The 13,794-nt window shown below is 40.0% G+C and overlaps 1 long non-coding RNA gene across 1 annotated transcript; it reads right to left on the bottom strand.

Annotated features, from left to right (window-relative positions):
• Positions 1-2,835: 2,835 nt before the first annotated feature.
• On the bottom strand, positions 2,836-12,464 carry LOC128811707 (uncharacterized). Its single transcript, XR_008438435.1, has 3 exons — positions 12,400-12,464; positions 9,583-9,808; positions 2,836-2,916 (listed from the first exon to the last, which is right to left on the bottom strand). It is a non-coding gene; the product is annotated as an uncharacterized LOC128811707 (long non-coding RNA).
• Positions 12,465-13,794: the final 1,330 nt, after the last annotated feature.

Consider the following 13,794-nt stretch of genomic DNA (forward strand, 5'->3'; position numbering starts at 1 on the left):
TTCCTCGTGTGAAGGTCTCTGTCAGCTGGCATTTGCTCGCACTGCCAATGGCAGGCAGATGACACGCTTCTCTTAAGGGGAGAATGGCTACAGTCTCAGTTAATGCTTTTATTTTTCTCTTCCCAATATGCCACCTCTCAAGGACTAGCCACGACAAACCCTATTTTATAAACCCTATGCATTGGTATGCCTGTGGTGCAGCAGCATTTGGAACATGTCCACGACGTGCTGCATGCAAATGGCTCTCCCGTGAGACTTTCAAAGAAACCCTTCTGCCACTGGCACATGGAGACGAGTTCCAGGAGTTCTGTGACAGGTGAAAACCACTTTTGCTCTGTGGTGATAAAGGCATGAATAAATGCATATTATGGCAGGAAGTCAGACTCTGTCTTTGGGGCTGTATTAGCAGTGAAAAGGTTTCAGTGTAAGAACTGTGTTGTTTTGCCTGCATCTGCATCAGAAGAAGCTGGTCCTTTCTTTACAAGTCTGAATTACCTGCTGTTGCAGCTCAGTGCTACTATTAAGAATTGCTTTGGCCAGCGTGATGAAGGGAGAGAGCCTATGAATGGAAAACTGTCTTGACTCCAAGCAGGTGTGAAGACTGAAAGATGCAGATGACAGTTTGATCAGGCATCCTCCTTCAGGCTGGTGCTTCAGTGTAATGGAACAGACTTGCTCCATGGAGATCTCCTACTGCTGCTAAATGGTTATTTACAGACACATAAATAGCTGGAACTCTTTAAAATAATGAACATAAACATGAGAGGTTTTTTATAGGGCCCCCTATTCTAGCTCATACAGGGGCTACAAGAAAGACTTTGTAATTTCTGTATCTTAATTCCTGGAAAAGCAGAGAAAAAAGGAAATCAGTCAGTGACACCATATATGCCATAGCAAAAATTCACTTTGACTTCCAAAATGTCTCTGATGTTTTGGATGCTTCTCTTTTTGAATGTTCAGCTTGAAAGGCAAGAGGGGGACTTTGCCTTCGAAAGTGCTGAGCATGCACTGTCTGTAAATCAGATCCTCTTTAAGGTGCTGCATGTCGGGCTAGATTTGAAAATTTGAGATCAAAGTTTTACTGACCCGCTTTAAAATATCACTTGTGGTAGTTCCTGCTGCAACAGAAAAACAAAACTTGTAACTAAACTTTCCTAGAACTTCCAAAGATGAGAATATGCTGATTCAAACAGAAATCTAGGAGCAAGGACAGCTAATTATCTTTTTCAAAGGTGCCCTCAGATGGCATTAACCTATTGAATCTTGACTTGGATTTTACCTAAATGCTTTTTTTGCAAATGACTCAGTCCCTGCACCTTAAAGAATTACACTTTAAGGCCAATATATAGCTCAAACCATAAAAAAAAGGGGTATTTTTTATGTAGAAATTTTAAATATAATGAATTAGAGGAGGGACAATCTTTTGTGAATATTAAAAAAAAAAAAAACCAAACAAACAGATAAATTACATAACAACTTCTGGCATACTGTGTTTGTCTCAATTTTTCTGTCTCTCTGAAGGGGAAAATAAGATTCCCCTACTTGTAAAGCAGGGTGAAAACTCTTGGAAAGTGAAAAATGAAAAAAAAAAAAAAAAAAGAAGATATCCAGGCATTTTTGAGATAATAATTTAAAGAAAGGGCTAATGCTTGTTGGTTTATTTTCTTCCTCATCTCTATCTGCTCTCTTGTTCTCTTTCCTACACAGACATGCTCACATATCCTTGAATGAAGCCAAAGCTGGAGAAAACAGAGCAACAGCCAGGCAAGACCTCAGCATTCTTAAGGCAATGAGCAGAGACACCAGATCTACTTCTCAAACATGGAGTTGAAATGACACATGTGACTAAAGACAGAATGTACAGTGGAAGCAGATCTAATGAAAATATGCAAGAGTTTTGGAGCTGCTGGCTAATAAAAAACCATTTGTGACCCAGAATGGGCACAGACAGGTTTCTCTGCTGTCCTCCACTGGCTGGGTGTGATCTATCCCCATGCTCTTGAGGAATTCCACTTTGCCAGAAGGCATCTTTCCAGTTTTGCTTTGAGTGATGGCAGTTTTGTAGCAGGAAACTTCAGTGACATGGGAAACTCAATTCATAAAATTCCTTATAATGCTGTGTTTAAGAGATGTCCTCAGGGCAGTTTTCATGTTTGTACATTGTAGTAATCATTGCTTTGTTCTACTGAACTGTTTTTACTGATGATTTTATGCATCATGAAGTTCATTCTTGTTTTAACATTCTCAAAAATAGGTGTGAGATACAGGATATGTTATTAAAGTACATGTTAGTAACTTTATAATTTACATGAGTTAAAGAAAAACCAAAATATGAATCTGTACATTTGTCACTGTCAGTTTCCTTTTAGAGTGACAGAGATACACATACAAAAACCCTCTGTGCAGTTTTATCAAGTTATTCATCAGGGGCAGAAGTTTAGGCCTCCCTTCCCAATTTTCCATGTTGTACCTCAAGTCAAGATTCTCTTTATGCCTTACCAAAAATACAAGTTATTTTCTACTATTATGTGAAAAAGGATTCAGTTAAGAGGAGTGTCAAATGAGTAAGGAGTAGTTCTGATGCCCAGACAGAAACAAGAGGTGACTGTGACCAGTGAGTTGAGTCAGTGAATTAGAAATTAGAATGAAGGTAAGTGAACTGAAGAGCTCATTTATTCCCACTGAGAGGGCTGATACTGCACCAAAGGGATGTGGAAATAGTGCACAGGTCTTTGCACGGAGCAAAGTTTGCTGTCAGTGAACAGACACTGCCTCACTGGAGATACTGAACCCACTCTGTCACTGGTTTTTAGATTTCCATCCTATCACCTTTGGAAAGAAGCTTGACTTTTCTTTGTACACAAACTTTTCTGACACCTTCACCATTGTTCGTTGTGTCTACACCTCACTTTTGCACTGTGGGTGAGAAGAGAGAAAGGTAAAAAATAATTGATTGCTTTTGCAGATGATCAGCAGTTTTTCTTTCCTAAATCAAGAGTGTCAGATGTTCATGCACCTCCAAAATTTTGTGAAGCCCTTTTGCCCACTGACAGGGCTTAAACAATAGGATCAGGCATTTAACACCAACTTAATAATATGAGATACAATACTGTTCCAGTACTATATACTGAGAATACTGCCTCAGACAGATGTAGGCCAAGAGAAAAATGTGAATGATGGATTCTTGCTGCCTGCAAAGGAAATGAAGTGAAGGATATATATGGTAGTCAGTAAGACCTGCATCTTATCAATAAAACATTAACTGTGACAGTTGCAGGTGGAAATGCCATTCCACTGAAGTACTGTTAGTTTTTTCCAAGCCTTCTCTTTTTAAAAATGCTTACTGATTGTATAAATATAATTATCATTAAAGAGCCCATAAAACCACATACTGGATCCCTTGCTAGGGCTAGCATAAAGTGTATGCAATGTCTCCTAATTTTCAGCAGGATTTGTGCTTGTAAGTATTTGTCTCTTAGAGGGATGATTTTCAGCCACTCCAAATAATTCACCTTTTGAAAGGCTCCTGATTTTACTTCTAATCACATACTCCAACTAGAAAGAGGAACTATATTGCCATGAAGTATTGGGAAATTAAATATCACAAATACCAGATAATCAGCAACAGAACTTAATGCCATCGACTTGTAGAATTCTTATATCGAAGAAAGGTTTTTAATTGCTGCTTGTTACATCCTCGGGTTTAAGACTGATATTGGAGATTGTTTCTTTGGCCTGATGTCATCCTCATTTTATGCCCACCACAGCAAGTGGCAGACTGTGATCCTGACATCCTCCCCTGATTCCCAGTACAAAACTGGCACTGCAGTCTCCTCCTTATTTCATCAGTTTAAGTGGAGAAACTCCACTGAAGTGAATGAAATTATGTGATTGCAAAAGTTGTGCAATCTTAGAGGCGGTCTGAGAGCACTGCAAAGCACAAAAAGCAAGTTTTCCATAGGCTGATACACCTGCCTCACCTGGTGTTCTGCTGTATATTTATGTGTAGCTCTGCCTTTCAATCAAGATTGTTATGTATAGTGCCATTTCCAAATAAAAGTCCTTTTCAAATGATGTGTAAATGAACTTTTAAAGGTATTCATTCTGTTTCATGACAAAGACTTTTGCTACTGGCACGAACCGGACTTCAAATAAGACTTTACCTGAGACTCTGAGGATTTAACAAGCAGCAGTATTAGCTCAATCTCCAAAAATGCATTGACACAAGATGATCTGTGAAATAGAGCCGCTGTCTTTGTGGTGGAACTGTAAGTGAGACTACTTCAAATCTTTATAGTGTTGCTTGACTTTAAGTGTGTTAGCCATGAGCACTCTGACCTGCTGCTGTACCTTATGGGTTGTGTACAAGCTGGGGTCCTCCAAACTGATCTTTGCTTTCTAGAGTTTCCTCATTCTAGAATCACAGAGGATGTTGAGTGAGCATGCACAGAACTTCAGGATGGGAACACAAACACCAACAAACCAAGAGCTGTAGTTATCCTGACTACAGATACAGTCCCAGATACAGCCCCTGGATCTGCTGAAGACAATCCTCTCTGCTTTCAGCTGTATTCCATATTCCATCCTAGGACAAGGGGGAGTGAATGCATTGTCATTCTCCACTAGTTCCACTTTCCTCTTACACTGCACATTATTGTTGTCACCTACTCGTGTTTCCTCTGACTTCCTGCAAACTCTTTGGGGTCTGAGCATATTGTTTGGTGTTCACATGTAATGCCATATGTGCTGCCACATGCCTGTACTGCACACTAAGTAATGTGTGTTTTGTATGCTGATACCTTCAGCAGTGCCCTTGTTTAAGCATGCTGTGAAATTACAGCAAAAGAAAGCTTCATATTTTGGTTGGCTCAGAAATATAGTTGTATAGGTATAATCATTGAAAACAAGCATTCAATGCCTTGCAACTGTCTACCCACAATTTAGACATGACAGTTTTTTTGAACTGTGGAGAAGAGTGAAGGTAGTGCTCTCTTGTGTATCTTTGACCATCATCCCAAATCCTCTTTTGTTGATACACAAAGATAGTGCTTGATTGCACAGATAGATTTTGTACTTTTCTTATTTGAGAGACTGAGATAATACTCTAGCAGTAAAGGACTGCCTTCTGAATTTCTACTCCCAACCACTTAGGAATTTTAGACACGCATTCCCATTATTTCTTGTACTATTCATTGCATTCTCCTTTTCCACAGTTATTTGATAGGTTAAGCATAGACTGGCTTAAGATGAACAGAAAGCTAATCAAATATTTACATCATGGTGATTTGAACATATGCACTACTAACACACTGTGTGTTTCTCACTGGTTGAATTAAAAACTTCTGTTACAGAGGTAGTTAATTGAAGAGGTTTGCTAGATGAGGATTGATAAAGCAAAAAAAAAAAAGTTACTGGTGTTTTCCTTATGTGGGGTTGTCTATAGACTGTATGAAGTGCTGCTCGCAGGATTACAGCTGACAATGCAAAGGGAAAGTGCATTTCAGCTCCTCTGCAAAGGGAATTGAGAAAAAATTGATGGTGTTTTTTCTACATCCCTGATGATGGGATCCTCTCTTCTTTAATGCTGGGGGAAGATGAAAATGTCCAGTGTTTAATGGTTTTTAGAGAGCTGCCATAGCAAGCAAGCTGTGAAGACAAAGCCCTCACAAGTGATAGCTGGAACAAGATACAGTGAATTCTCTCTGTTTTAGGGTTTTTATTTGTTTAGGATAATCAATTTACTTGAGAATTTATTCTGTGAGCAAAAAAGTATTGCACAGATAAGCATTTTTATAAGCTATCTGCCATATCTCAACAAGATCTAAAGATTTAAAAGCTTCACATGCATGATAAAAGTCTTGCTTATGCCTAGGCAATTATTTTTCAAGTTTAAATGTCTCTGTTAATAATGTGTTTTTTACATTCCTAAAGAGCTTTAGCTTGTCTGAAGAACCAACTAACATCAGATTTCCTCTTTTAAATGGAAGACAACTATAATTTTAAAATGCAGTATTTACTTAGTTCTCATTTAACTTAAATTTGATGCATTTAGAAGCCTCCTAATTTATATTCAGGATCACTATTTCAATACCAATGATCAGAATTTCATACATATTTGTGCTCAGCAGCTACTGCATGCATACTGATGAGTCCTTTCCAAGGGATTCCTGTGACACTAACATTTGCAAATGCTGTGCTGACATGGTGGTCTTGCAGGTAAAAAACTGCACTTAGGCATGCTGTCCCCAGACCATTCCAATGATACTGATGCCTCAGGTTTGAGGCATCAATACTGTCAGTCCAAATCCAAGATAAAGTAGTAAAAATGGGATGCAAAATGCAGGAGGGGGCACAGAGTCCCTACAAATGCCTGTGCTTGTAAGCCTGTATCAGTAACAGCAGGCTCTTCTCTTTTTGCTGGAAACTGAAGTCATGGCAGTTTTGGCAGCAGCTTGTTACACATGTGATTGAGAAGTTTGTATTTTGTTAAACACACTTCTCCTGAGAAGGAAAAATTCAAGGCTTCTCCCCAAAGGGAAATAAATTCATGTTCCACTTGTCTCTGATCTTTATTAGCTACATTTAAGATAAGCACTGAGTATCACCCCTTGCCTTGGGATGAAACAAGGTCAGCCTGTTTCCCCATACACCCAGCTGGGCTGTGGCTCTGGTTTCACTGTCAGTGACACATCAAGCTCCTGCTGCGATCAGGGCCCGCCATGGGAAGTGAAGCATGAGGACACCGTGACTGCTCCCACCTCTGAGAATTCAGCCTTCTCAGATGAGGCAGAGAGGAGTAACTGTGAGCACCTCCAGGAGGAATTACTACAGACAGTTAGAGAAGGGTTTCTCAGAGTCACCTGTCATAGATTTTTGAAGCTCACACCAGAAATCAGCAGAGAGGGGCACTGAATCAAAAGCTGGATGAATTGTAAGCCACTTGTGCCCTTGCCATGACTTACGAACTGTCTGTTAAGTCTCCCTTCCCCAGACCCCACACTATTGAAGGATCTCTCTCTTTCACAGGATACTGTTTGTTAGAATTCACATCAGAATGCTTAATGCTTACCTAAAATAGAGAATAATTGCATACATTTTTTCACTGTTTCAGGCTCTGCTGTGCAGAACAAAGCCAAATCTACTCTTTAATAATGTAATTTCAGCTGCATTGTAGCATACACAGCTTTGCACTCTGTGGTTCTGCTCCTCGTGGACTGATATATCAGCTTATCATCGTATCACAACTGGAATGCTTTTTTAATTCTTCTCTATATATATATATATATATTCTACACAAAGAACTTAGTGAAGGACATCAAGCTGCTTAGGTGGCAAAAACCATAGCCAAAATCCTTCCATTTTATTTACAGAAAACATGATTTCTTCAGCCATACTAATTTCTAATACAGAGCTAGGCTGACTGCCTGTCATTTTTACTTTATTTTAAAGAAAGGTTGGTGAGCAGAGGCTTGTACTAGGAACTGCAATCCCACAAGTTCACTCTTACACTAAGAGTGCATATTTCCCAAGGGATGACTGGCTAGAAAACCAAGCTGGGGATTTCTGCAGCAACTCTCTCCCTGTCACTCAATGTCTCCTCTCATAGCCAGAGCCATGGATGCCCCAAGATGGCTCTGCCCCAAGACTGCTGCTGTGCCACAGCAGAGAAACATTAAATGTGTGAGTGGAGCTCTGGTGTTTTGCAATCCCTGGCTGACTGTAACCACAGTGACAGGACCCTTTAGGAGCTGCTATACAACATTGAATTTTTTTGTTTTGTATTTTTTGTTTTGTATTTATTGCTTTGTTTTGCAGAGGACTGCCACAGTACAGTCCCCTACTTGCACATTTGCTGCTAAAAACTATTTATTACTTTCACAAGACACTTAAAAATTGGCTAATAACATTGCCTGTGAACTGTCTACCTCTTTAATAAAAGTATTTCTCCAAGCATCATATTTGTCTTCAACAGCTCCTTCTACAGAAACTGTTTTGGGCAAGGGTAGGAAAGCATCTCCTGTTTTTGCTGAAGATCTTTCACTACAAAGCCTCTCCACACAAGTTCATGAGTCTTTCTTGGCAAAGTTTCTGGGTCTGTGTATTTTTTTCCCTGTGGAACTTTCACAGGAAGATGGAATGATCTGTACATGGGATAGGGCAGAGGATATGAAGATCTCATAGTGTTCATCAAAAAATCCTAATTTTAGCCATTTACCAGTATTCTACCAGATTTTTTCAGTCCTGTGTAGCTGCCATATAACAAATTCTAACTGCATAGTTACTTCTTCAAGCAAATTTTGCCTATCTGTCTCAATAATTTGCTCTGTCCTTCCATTCTCTGATATGCAGCTCTGCTGACACCACACAAAATCTCATTACAAATTGCCTTGAGTAGACTGATGGGCTCTCCACAATGGTGCAGCTCATTCCTCTTCTCTGGGAGGGCATCAACACTATTACATCTTCCATTTCTAGTTCTATGTACAAGTAGGATTTATACACTGGAAAACTGGTAAAGAAAAAGCTCTATTGATCCTAACCCACCATATGGGGTTTTAAAAGACCACTAAATAAAAGGGAAAACATCCGTACAAATTAATAAGCTCTGGATTGCAGCCTTAGCAAGAGTCATGCTTGCATTTCTTTATATACCTCACTATTGTCCCATTCAGCTTTATTTTCACTAACTCTGCCTTTTCCTTTCATTTTGTACAGTCCCTTCCCTTTTTTTACATTGCACAGCTGTTCTGAATACTGCAGGAACCTTAAATTGTGTCTCAGAGGAAATAAAAATATTCCTGTTAGATTCAGCAGAGGAACTCTGCCAGGTAAAGGAGGGTTTCTAAATACAAGGCAACACAAATTCAGTTTTTTCCCCTCACAGCTGCAATGGTAGGGATGAGCATGTACCTGCCCACCTGCTTCAGCCCTTCTGACAGGCTGGGATGGAAAACCCCCAAAATACCTGATTATTCAGTCCTGAGTTTAGAGTGCCATACTGAATTCAAATCCAATTATTCTGCATCTATCTGTTAGCAGGCAAAAGATTTATTGTCTTTTCTTCAGCTTTCTCCTCTCATATGAAGTTCTGCCCTTGTCTTTCTGGGCTTTTTGCTTCCCTGGGAGATGCCAATTTAATAAAGAGATTTTGAAGGATATGAGTCCAGCTGTCAAATAGAAGGATCAAAGCCTGGACACCTGTTTTCATCTCCTGGTTCTATCAAATGGGCACTCAACCTCTCTCCATGGCACTTAGCCAACAAGATCATCAAATGTCAGCATCTGAGCGTGCAGAGCTGTGTATCAGCACAGCTCAGCAGGTCCCTCCTTGGCAAAATGAGATTTTGGGGAAACACAGCTTTCAGTGCAAAGCTATCAATGTGCAAATGCCTCAATGCAAACACTGATGTAGTTTGGAGGGCTGTAAAATGAATACATGGGGACAGAGACTGGTGCTTTCCTAGAGCGACACCTTGCTCAAGACTGGGTAGATCAGGGAACAGGGATCTGTCAGGATTTTCAGTCCAGCGCTGTGCATTGCCTTTTGTCTTTTCTTCTGTTGGAAAGCATTGACTTACTTACCTTTACCTGGAGGCTTAGCCTGCACTTCTCACACAAGCTTGTCTCTGTTGCCAGCACATTTTCCACTCAAAAAGATAAAGCTTGTGGGGATGAGTGGGTTGTTACAGCAGAGCTGTGCTGCAGGGTCTCCTGTGTTCTTCCAAGTGTACTGTGGTGGGTGTTTGTTTTTACTTCTTTCAGAATCCATAATGACTCCATCCTTTCTGCTTTTCCCCAGCGTTACCCGCTGCACATGAAAGCAAAGTCAACAAGATCAGTGGAACTAATATCATACTGAGTTCCTGAGGAGAAGTAATCAGAATTCAAGCCATCAGGAAACAGCCTAAAAAATAAGATGCTCCAAAATATCTGGCAACAAAAGGCCTTCACGGATACAAACAAATAGCTTTTTTCCCCCTGTGTTTTGAACACATTTTGGTTTATTCTTTGGTGGACCAATATGTAAACCTAATTACCTTTGGGGAGAAAAGAAACCTGGATGATAAATGGTCTGATGCCAATTAAATCCTAACATTAAGATGCTGCTAAGATGACTCTTCTCTGACTGGAGTGAATTGGCTTCCCTGAGAGAGAAGCATTGTGAAAGCTTTTTATGATCTTCCTAAAAAATGCTATATATTAAAATAGTAGTTCACTGTCTGAAGTCTGGTACAGAGGTTGGATTCTGTCCTGATTCTGAACTATATGGATATTTTTGCATTAGGATTTCCTCTGTATTTTCTCCTTGCTAGGATGGAGAGGATTTAATTTAAACCCAGGCAGTGAAGATTTTAATGCAGAATTCTGACCTGGTAAAAAAGCAGTGGAGCAGACCCATGTGATGAGAGAAGAGGGTTACAAAGTCCTGCCTTCTATTAATGGATGAATTTATACTTCCCAGCTATTTCCAGGTTTTACTGATAGGACTTCATCTTCCAGACCTGAGTTAAATGGGCCAAATCTATCTCTGGTGGAGGCCCACTAAGACTGTGGTATTACTGTTCTGTGACTGACATGCTGCAGAATCAGATTAGGCACCAATTTCTGCAGTGCCCAATCCCATGAACTGTCATGCTGCCACCCACACTTACAATCCCTGCTCTCTTCATTGTAGGACTCCATTTTACAGGGGTCCTTCAAATCAGCAGTTTGGCTTTTTACTGAAATGAGCAGAACATAAGCTATTTTTCTCACCAAAACTGAGTTAATTTGTACAGTACATTCATTATCTATAGCATAGCTGCATACAACGTGTTTAATTGGTCTTTGGGATGTAGGAAGCAAAACACTGCCCAGTTGGAATACAGCTTGAAAGACATTTTCCTGATTAGGAATATAACTGAATCATGGTTCATTAGCAGATTTCTATCTGGAGATGGAATCTGGAGAGGTAGTTTCTAAATTATGTGGTTTATATTAATGCTGTCTAGCCAAACAGACAGTCTGGCTGTATCTCTGTAAGTGTTATCACGATCTCTGACAGAACAAAGCTTGAGTAGGTATCTCTCAGTAATTACTCTGCAGAGCGAGAGCTGAGCTCTTTTGCTTTTTTTCTCCCTACAATTTTCTATTGAAAATGGTATCATTTTACTTAATCTTTTCTACTGCAAAGTTGGATGGAGTTTTTGATCAACCTTTTTATGACACTTTTTCAAAAATGAACAGTTATACTACATTTTTTTTATTGTTCCAAACTGTTTTTGAATCCTTTGACAGACAAATTCATTTCTCTTTCATTATGTCTCTCCTGTAGATTACTCCTTGTCACAGCTTCTGCCCTCTTTGCCACAAGAACGGGACCTGTCCTTACCGCTCTCTAAGAAATGGAGTGCAGGGGATACTCTACCCAATTATGTTTTCACAGGATTCAATCAGTTGAGCTATGCTGATTTCCACTAGCTGAGGTCTTGGATGACTATCTCTGAAATAAGCTGTCTCCTTGGTCAGAGAGATTTCAGGCATATTATTTTACATGGGTGGTTTCTCCAGTAAATGAGCCTTGCCTGTCTATCTTTGAAGTTTTCGTCTAAAGTGGATCATTTCCTGAACCATTCACTGTATTATCAATGCTATTTCCATTTAAAAAAACCCTCCCGTAACTATGTCTTATCAGTCCATTAACATTTGCCTTGAAATTCCAGCTAAAGCTTAGGCCAGCATGCAATTTATGAGAGGAATTGGAATTCTGTTGCTAGATTTGTTTTCTTATTTCTTTGCTCTTCCTTAATTCCTTTGAAACCTTTCCAGGGAGCGATTCCAGTACTGTAGGATGATAAATGAAGACTCCAGGATTCCAAAGGCAGAAAGACAAAGGAGGAAGCAGTTCTGTTATGCAGTTTTGTGCTTCTGCTCTTTGCCTCCCTCACCTACTGGCCAGAGTGCATTCAGTGTCTGTGGGTCCTGCTGAAAGGATGTAGGAGATATTTGGGATAGAGTGTAATTTTTTCCTGCTCTCAGTAGCACAGGGATCTCCTCTCCTTAGTTGTTCCCTCCTGTTGCTGCTAGATTTTGGCTCAGCACTGGATTTTTTACTCACGTTAACAAACATGTGACAGCAAGTTCCCTGAAACTTCAGTGTCTATATCCAGACTGTTCCTACTCAAGAAAAGCTAAATAAGTTATACTTGGTTTTAACACTTTTGCATGTTTAAAATTCTGGACAGGTTTGGCCTTGGGGCAGGTGGTGCAATGAAAAAATGAACATTCAGCATCTTTCCAGGAGAATTTCTCCTACAGCACTGCTTATAATGAGAGCTTGCTAGTCTGCTGGTTTATGCCAAGTGGAAAGGGAAATGTCAGACACTCCCGATTCTATATTCTCCTATATTTCCTTCTTACCTGTGAAGCTTCTTGATATCATTCTTATTCAGCTTACTTCTCCACATTATGCAACCAGACTCAACTTGAAGCAATGAAATGTTTTAAACAGAAATCATTTCTCTATCTACTTTTCTCCCTGAAGGTGCTGTTCTGCAGATACACAGAGACTGACCCAGCTCTGATCAGGAAATTTGCAGTTGAACTCACCTGTGCTGGCTTAACTCAGGTTCTGTTCCATAGCAATTTCTTACCAAAATCATACTACTTCTCTGCTTAGACTTTGTCATATTCATGTCTGTTCTTTCCTTTCTTCCAAAAAATCCCAGAGGGTTTTAGAAGATAGAAATTTCACCATTAATTCATTTCAGATCTCAGTTTAACTGACACACCATGCTTCTTGCTCTCATCTAACTTACAATGTTTACCTTGATAATTAAAAATAACAATCAACACTGACGGTATTCCCAAGGGTTGACAACCACCTGTGAGACTGGACCATTGAAGGCAAGCCCAAAGGTTACTGGACTCTGCAAGCTGCTCCCCAGCCAATGCTCTTTGACAAGGTTGCTATTGCTATTTTAACCTCTTATTTTAAAAAAAGAAATTCAATATACATGCTTTATGTTATTCCCAACAGAGCCATCTCTCCTCCAAGGCATAACAGAAGAATGAGTTTTAATAGCAAAGCTGGACAGCAGTAAAAAACATTGCTAAAAAAATCAGCCACAGTTCTGATTAAAGTTGCTGCTCTGAGTACCAAGGGTTACAGTTATATGGAATTGAATTTTCAAACAGCAGAAGGTGTTTTTGCTTTTCCCACCCAATTAATTTTTTGAAGCCTTCCCCTTTGAGGTCTTTTTTTTTTTTTTTTTCTTTTGATACTCAAGGATTTGGTGAAAGGTAACTGCAAGTGGCATCAATGGAAATCCTGCATGAAGATCTCTTGGGGATTTACAGATCCTCACAAGCTCAGCCAAACATTTCCATAAATATTGCAAGGAGGTCACAGCAGGTGAACTCTGCAGAACCTCAGAGAAAATTTCCAGTGCAAAACTCTAGCAAACATAGCTTAAACTCTAGCAAACATAGCTCATGCCCAGCTCCTTATGTGCACTGACTCTGCAGCATGGCCCAAGGTCGGGGGAAGGGGGGAGCTGATCCCTTAAATTGCTGCCATTTTGCAGCAGAGACTTGGAGCAGGACAAACACCTGCAGCAGGGCCTGCAGTGTGGGGGGAGCAGGGAGGGGTTCTGTCCTCTCCAGCTCAGCACTGTTCCCACGGGAAGAAACATTATCTCAACTTTCACTGTCAGCTGTGCACTCTAATGAATGACCTCTCTGAGAAATATTCATAATAAATGTTTCCCATCATTTTCACTGTCAATCTGCTCTTCTCACGCTGGGTTTCATTCC

The sequence above is a fragment of the Vidua macroura genome, chromosome 9, assembly GCF_024509145.1.
Source record: "Vidua macroura isolate BioBank_ID:100142 chromosome 9, ASM2450914v1, whole genome shotgun sequence".
NCBI lineage: Eukaryota > Metazoa > Chordata > Aves > Passeriformes > Viduidae > Vidua > Vidua macroura.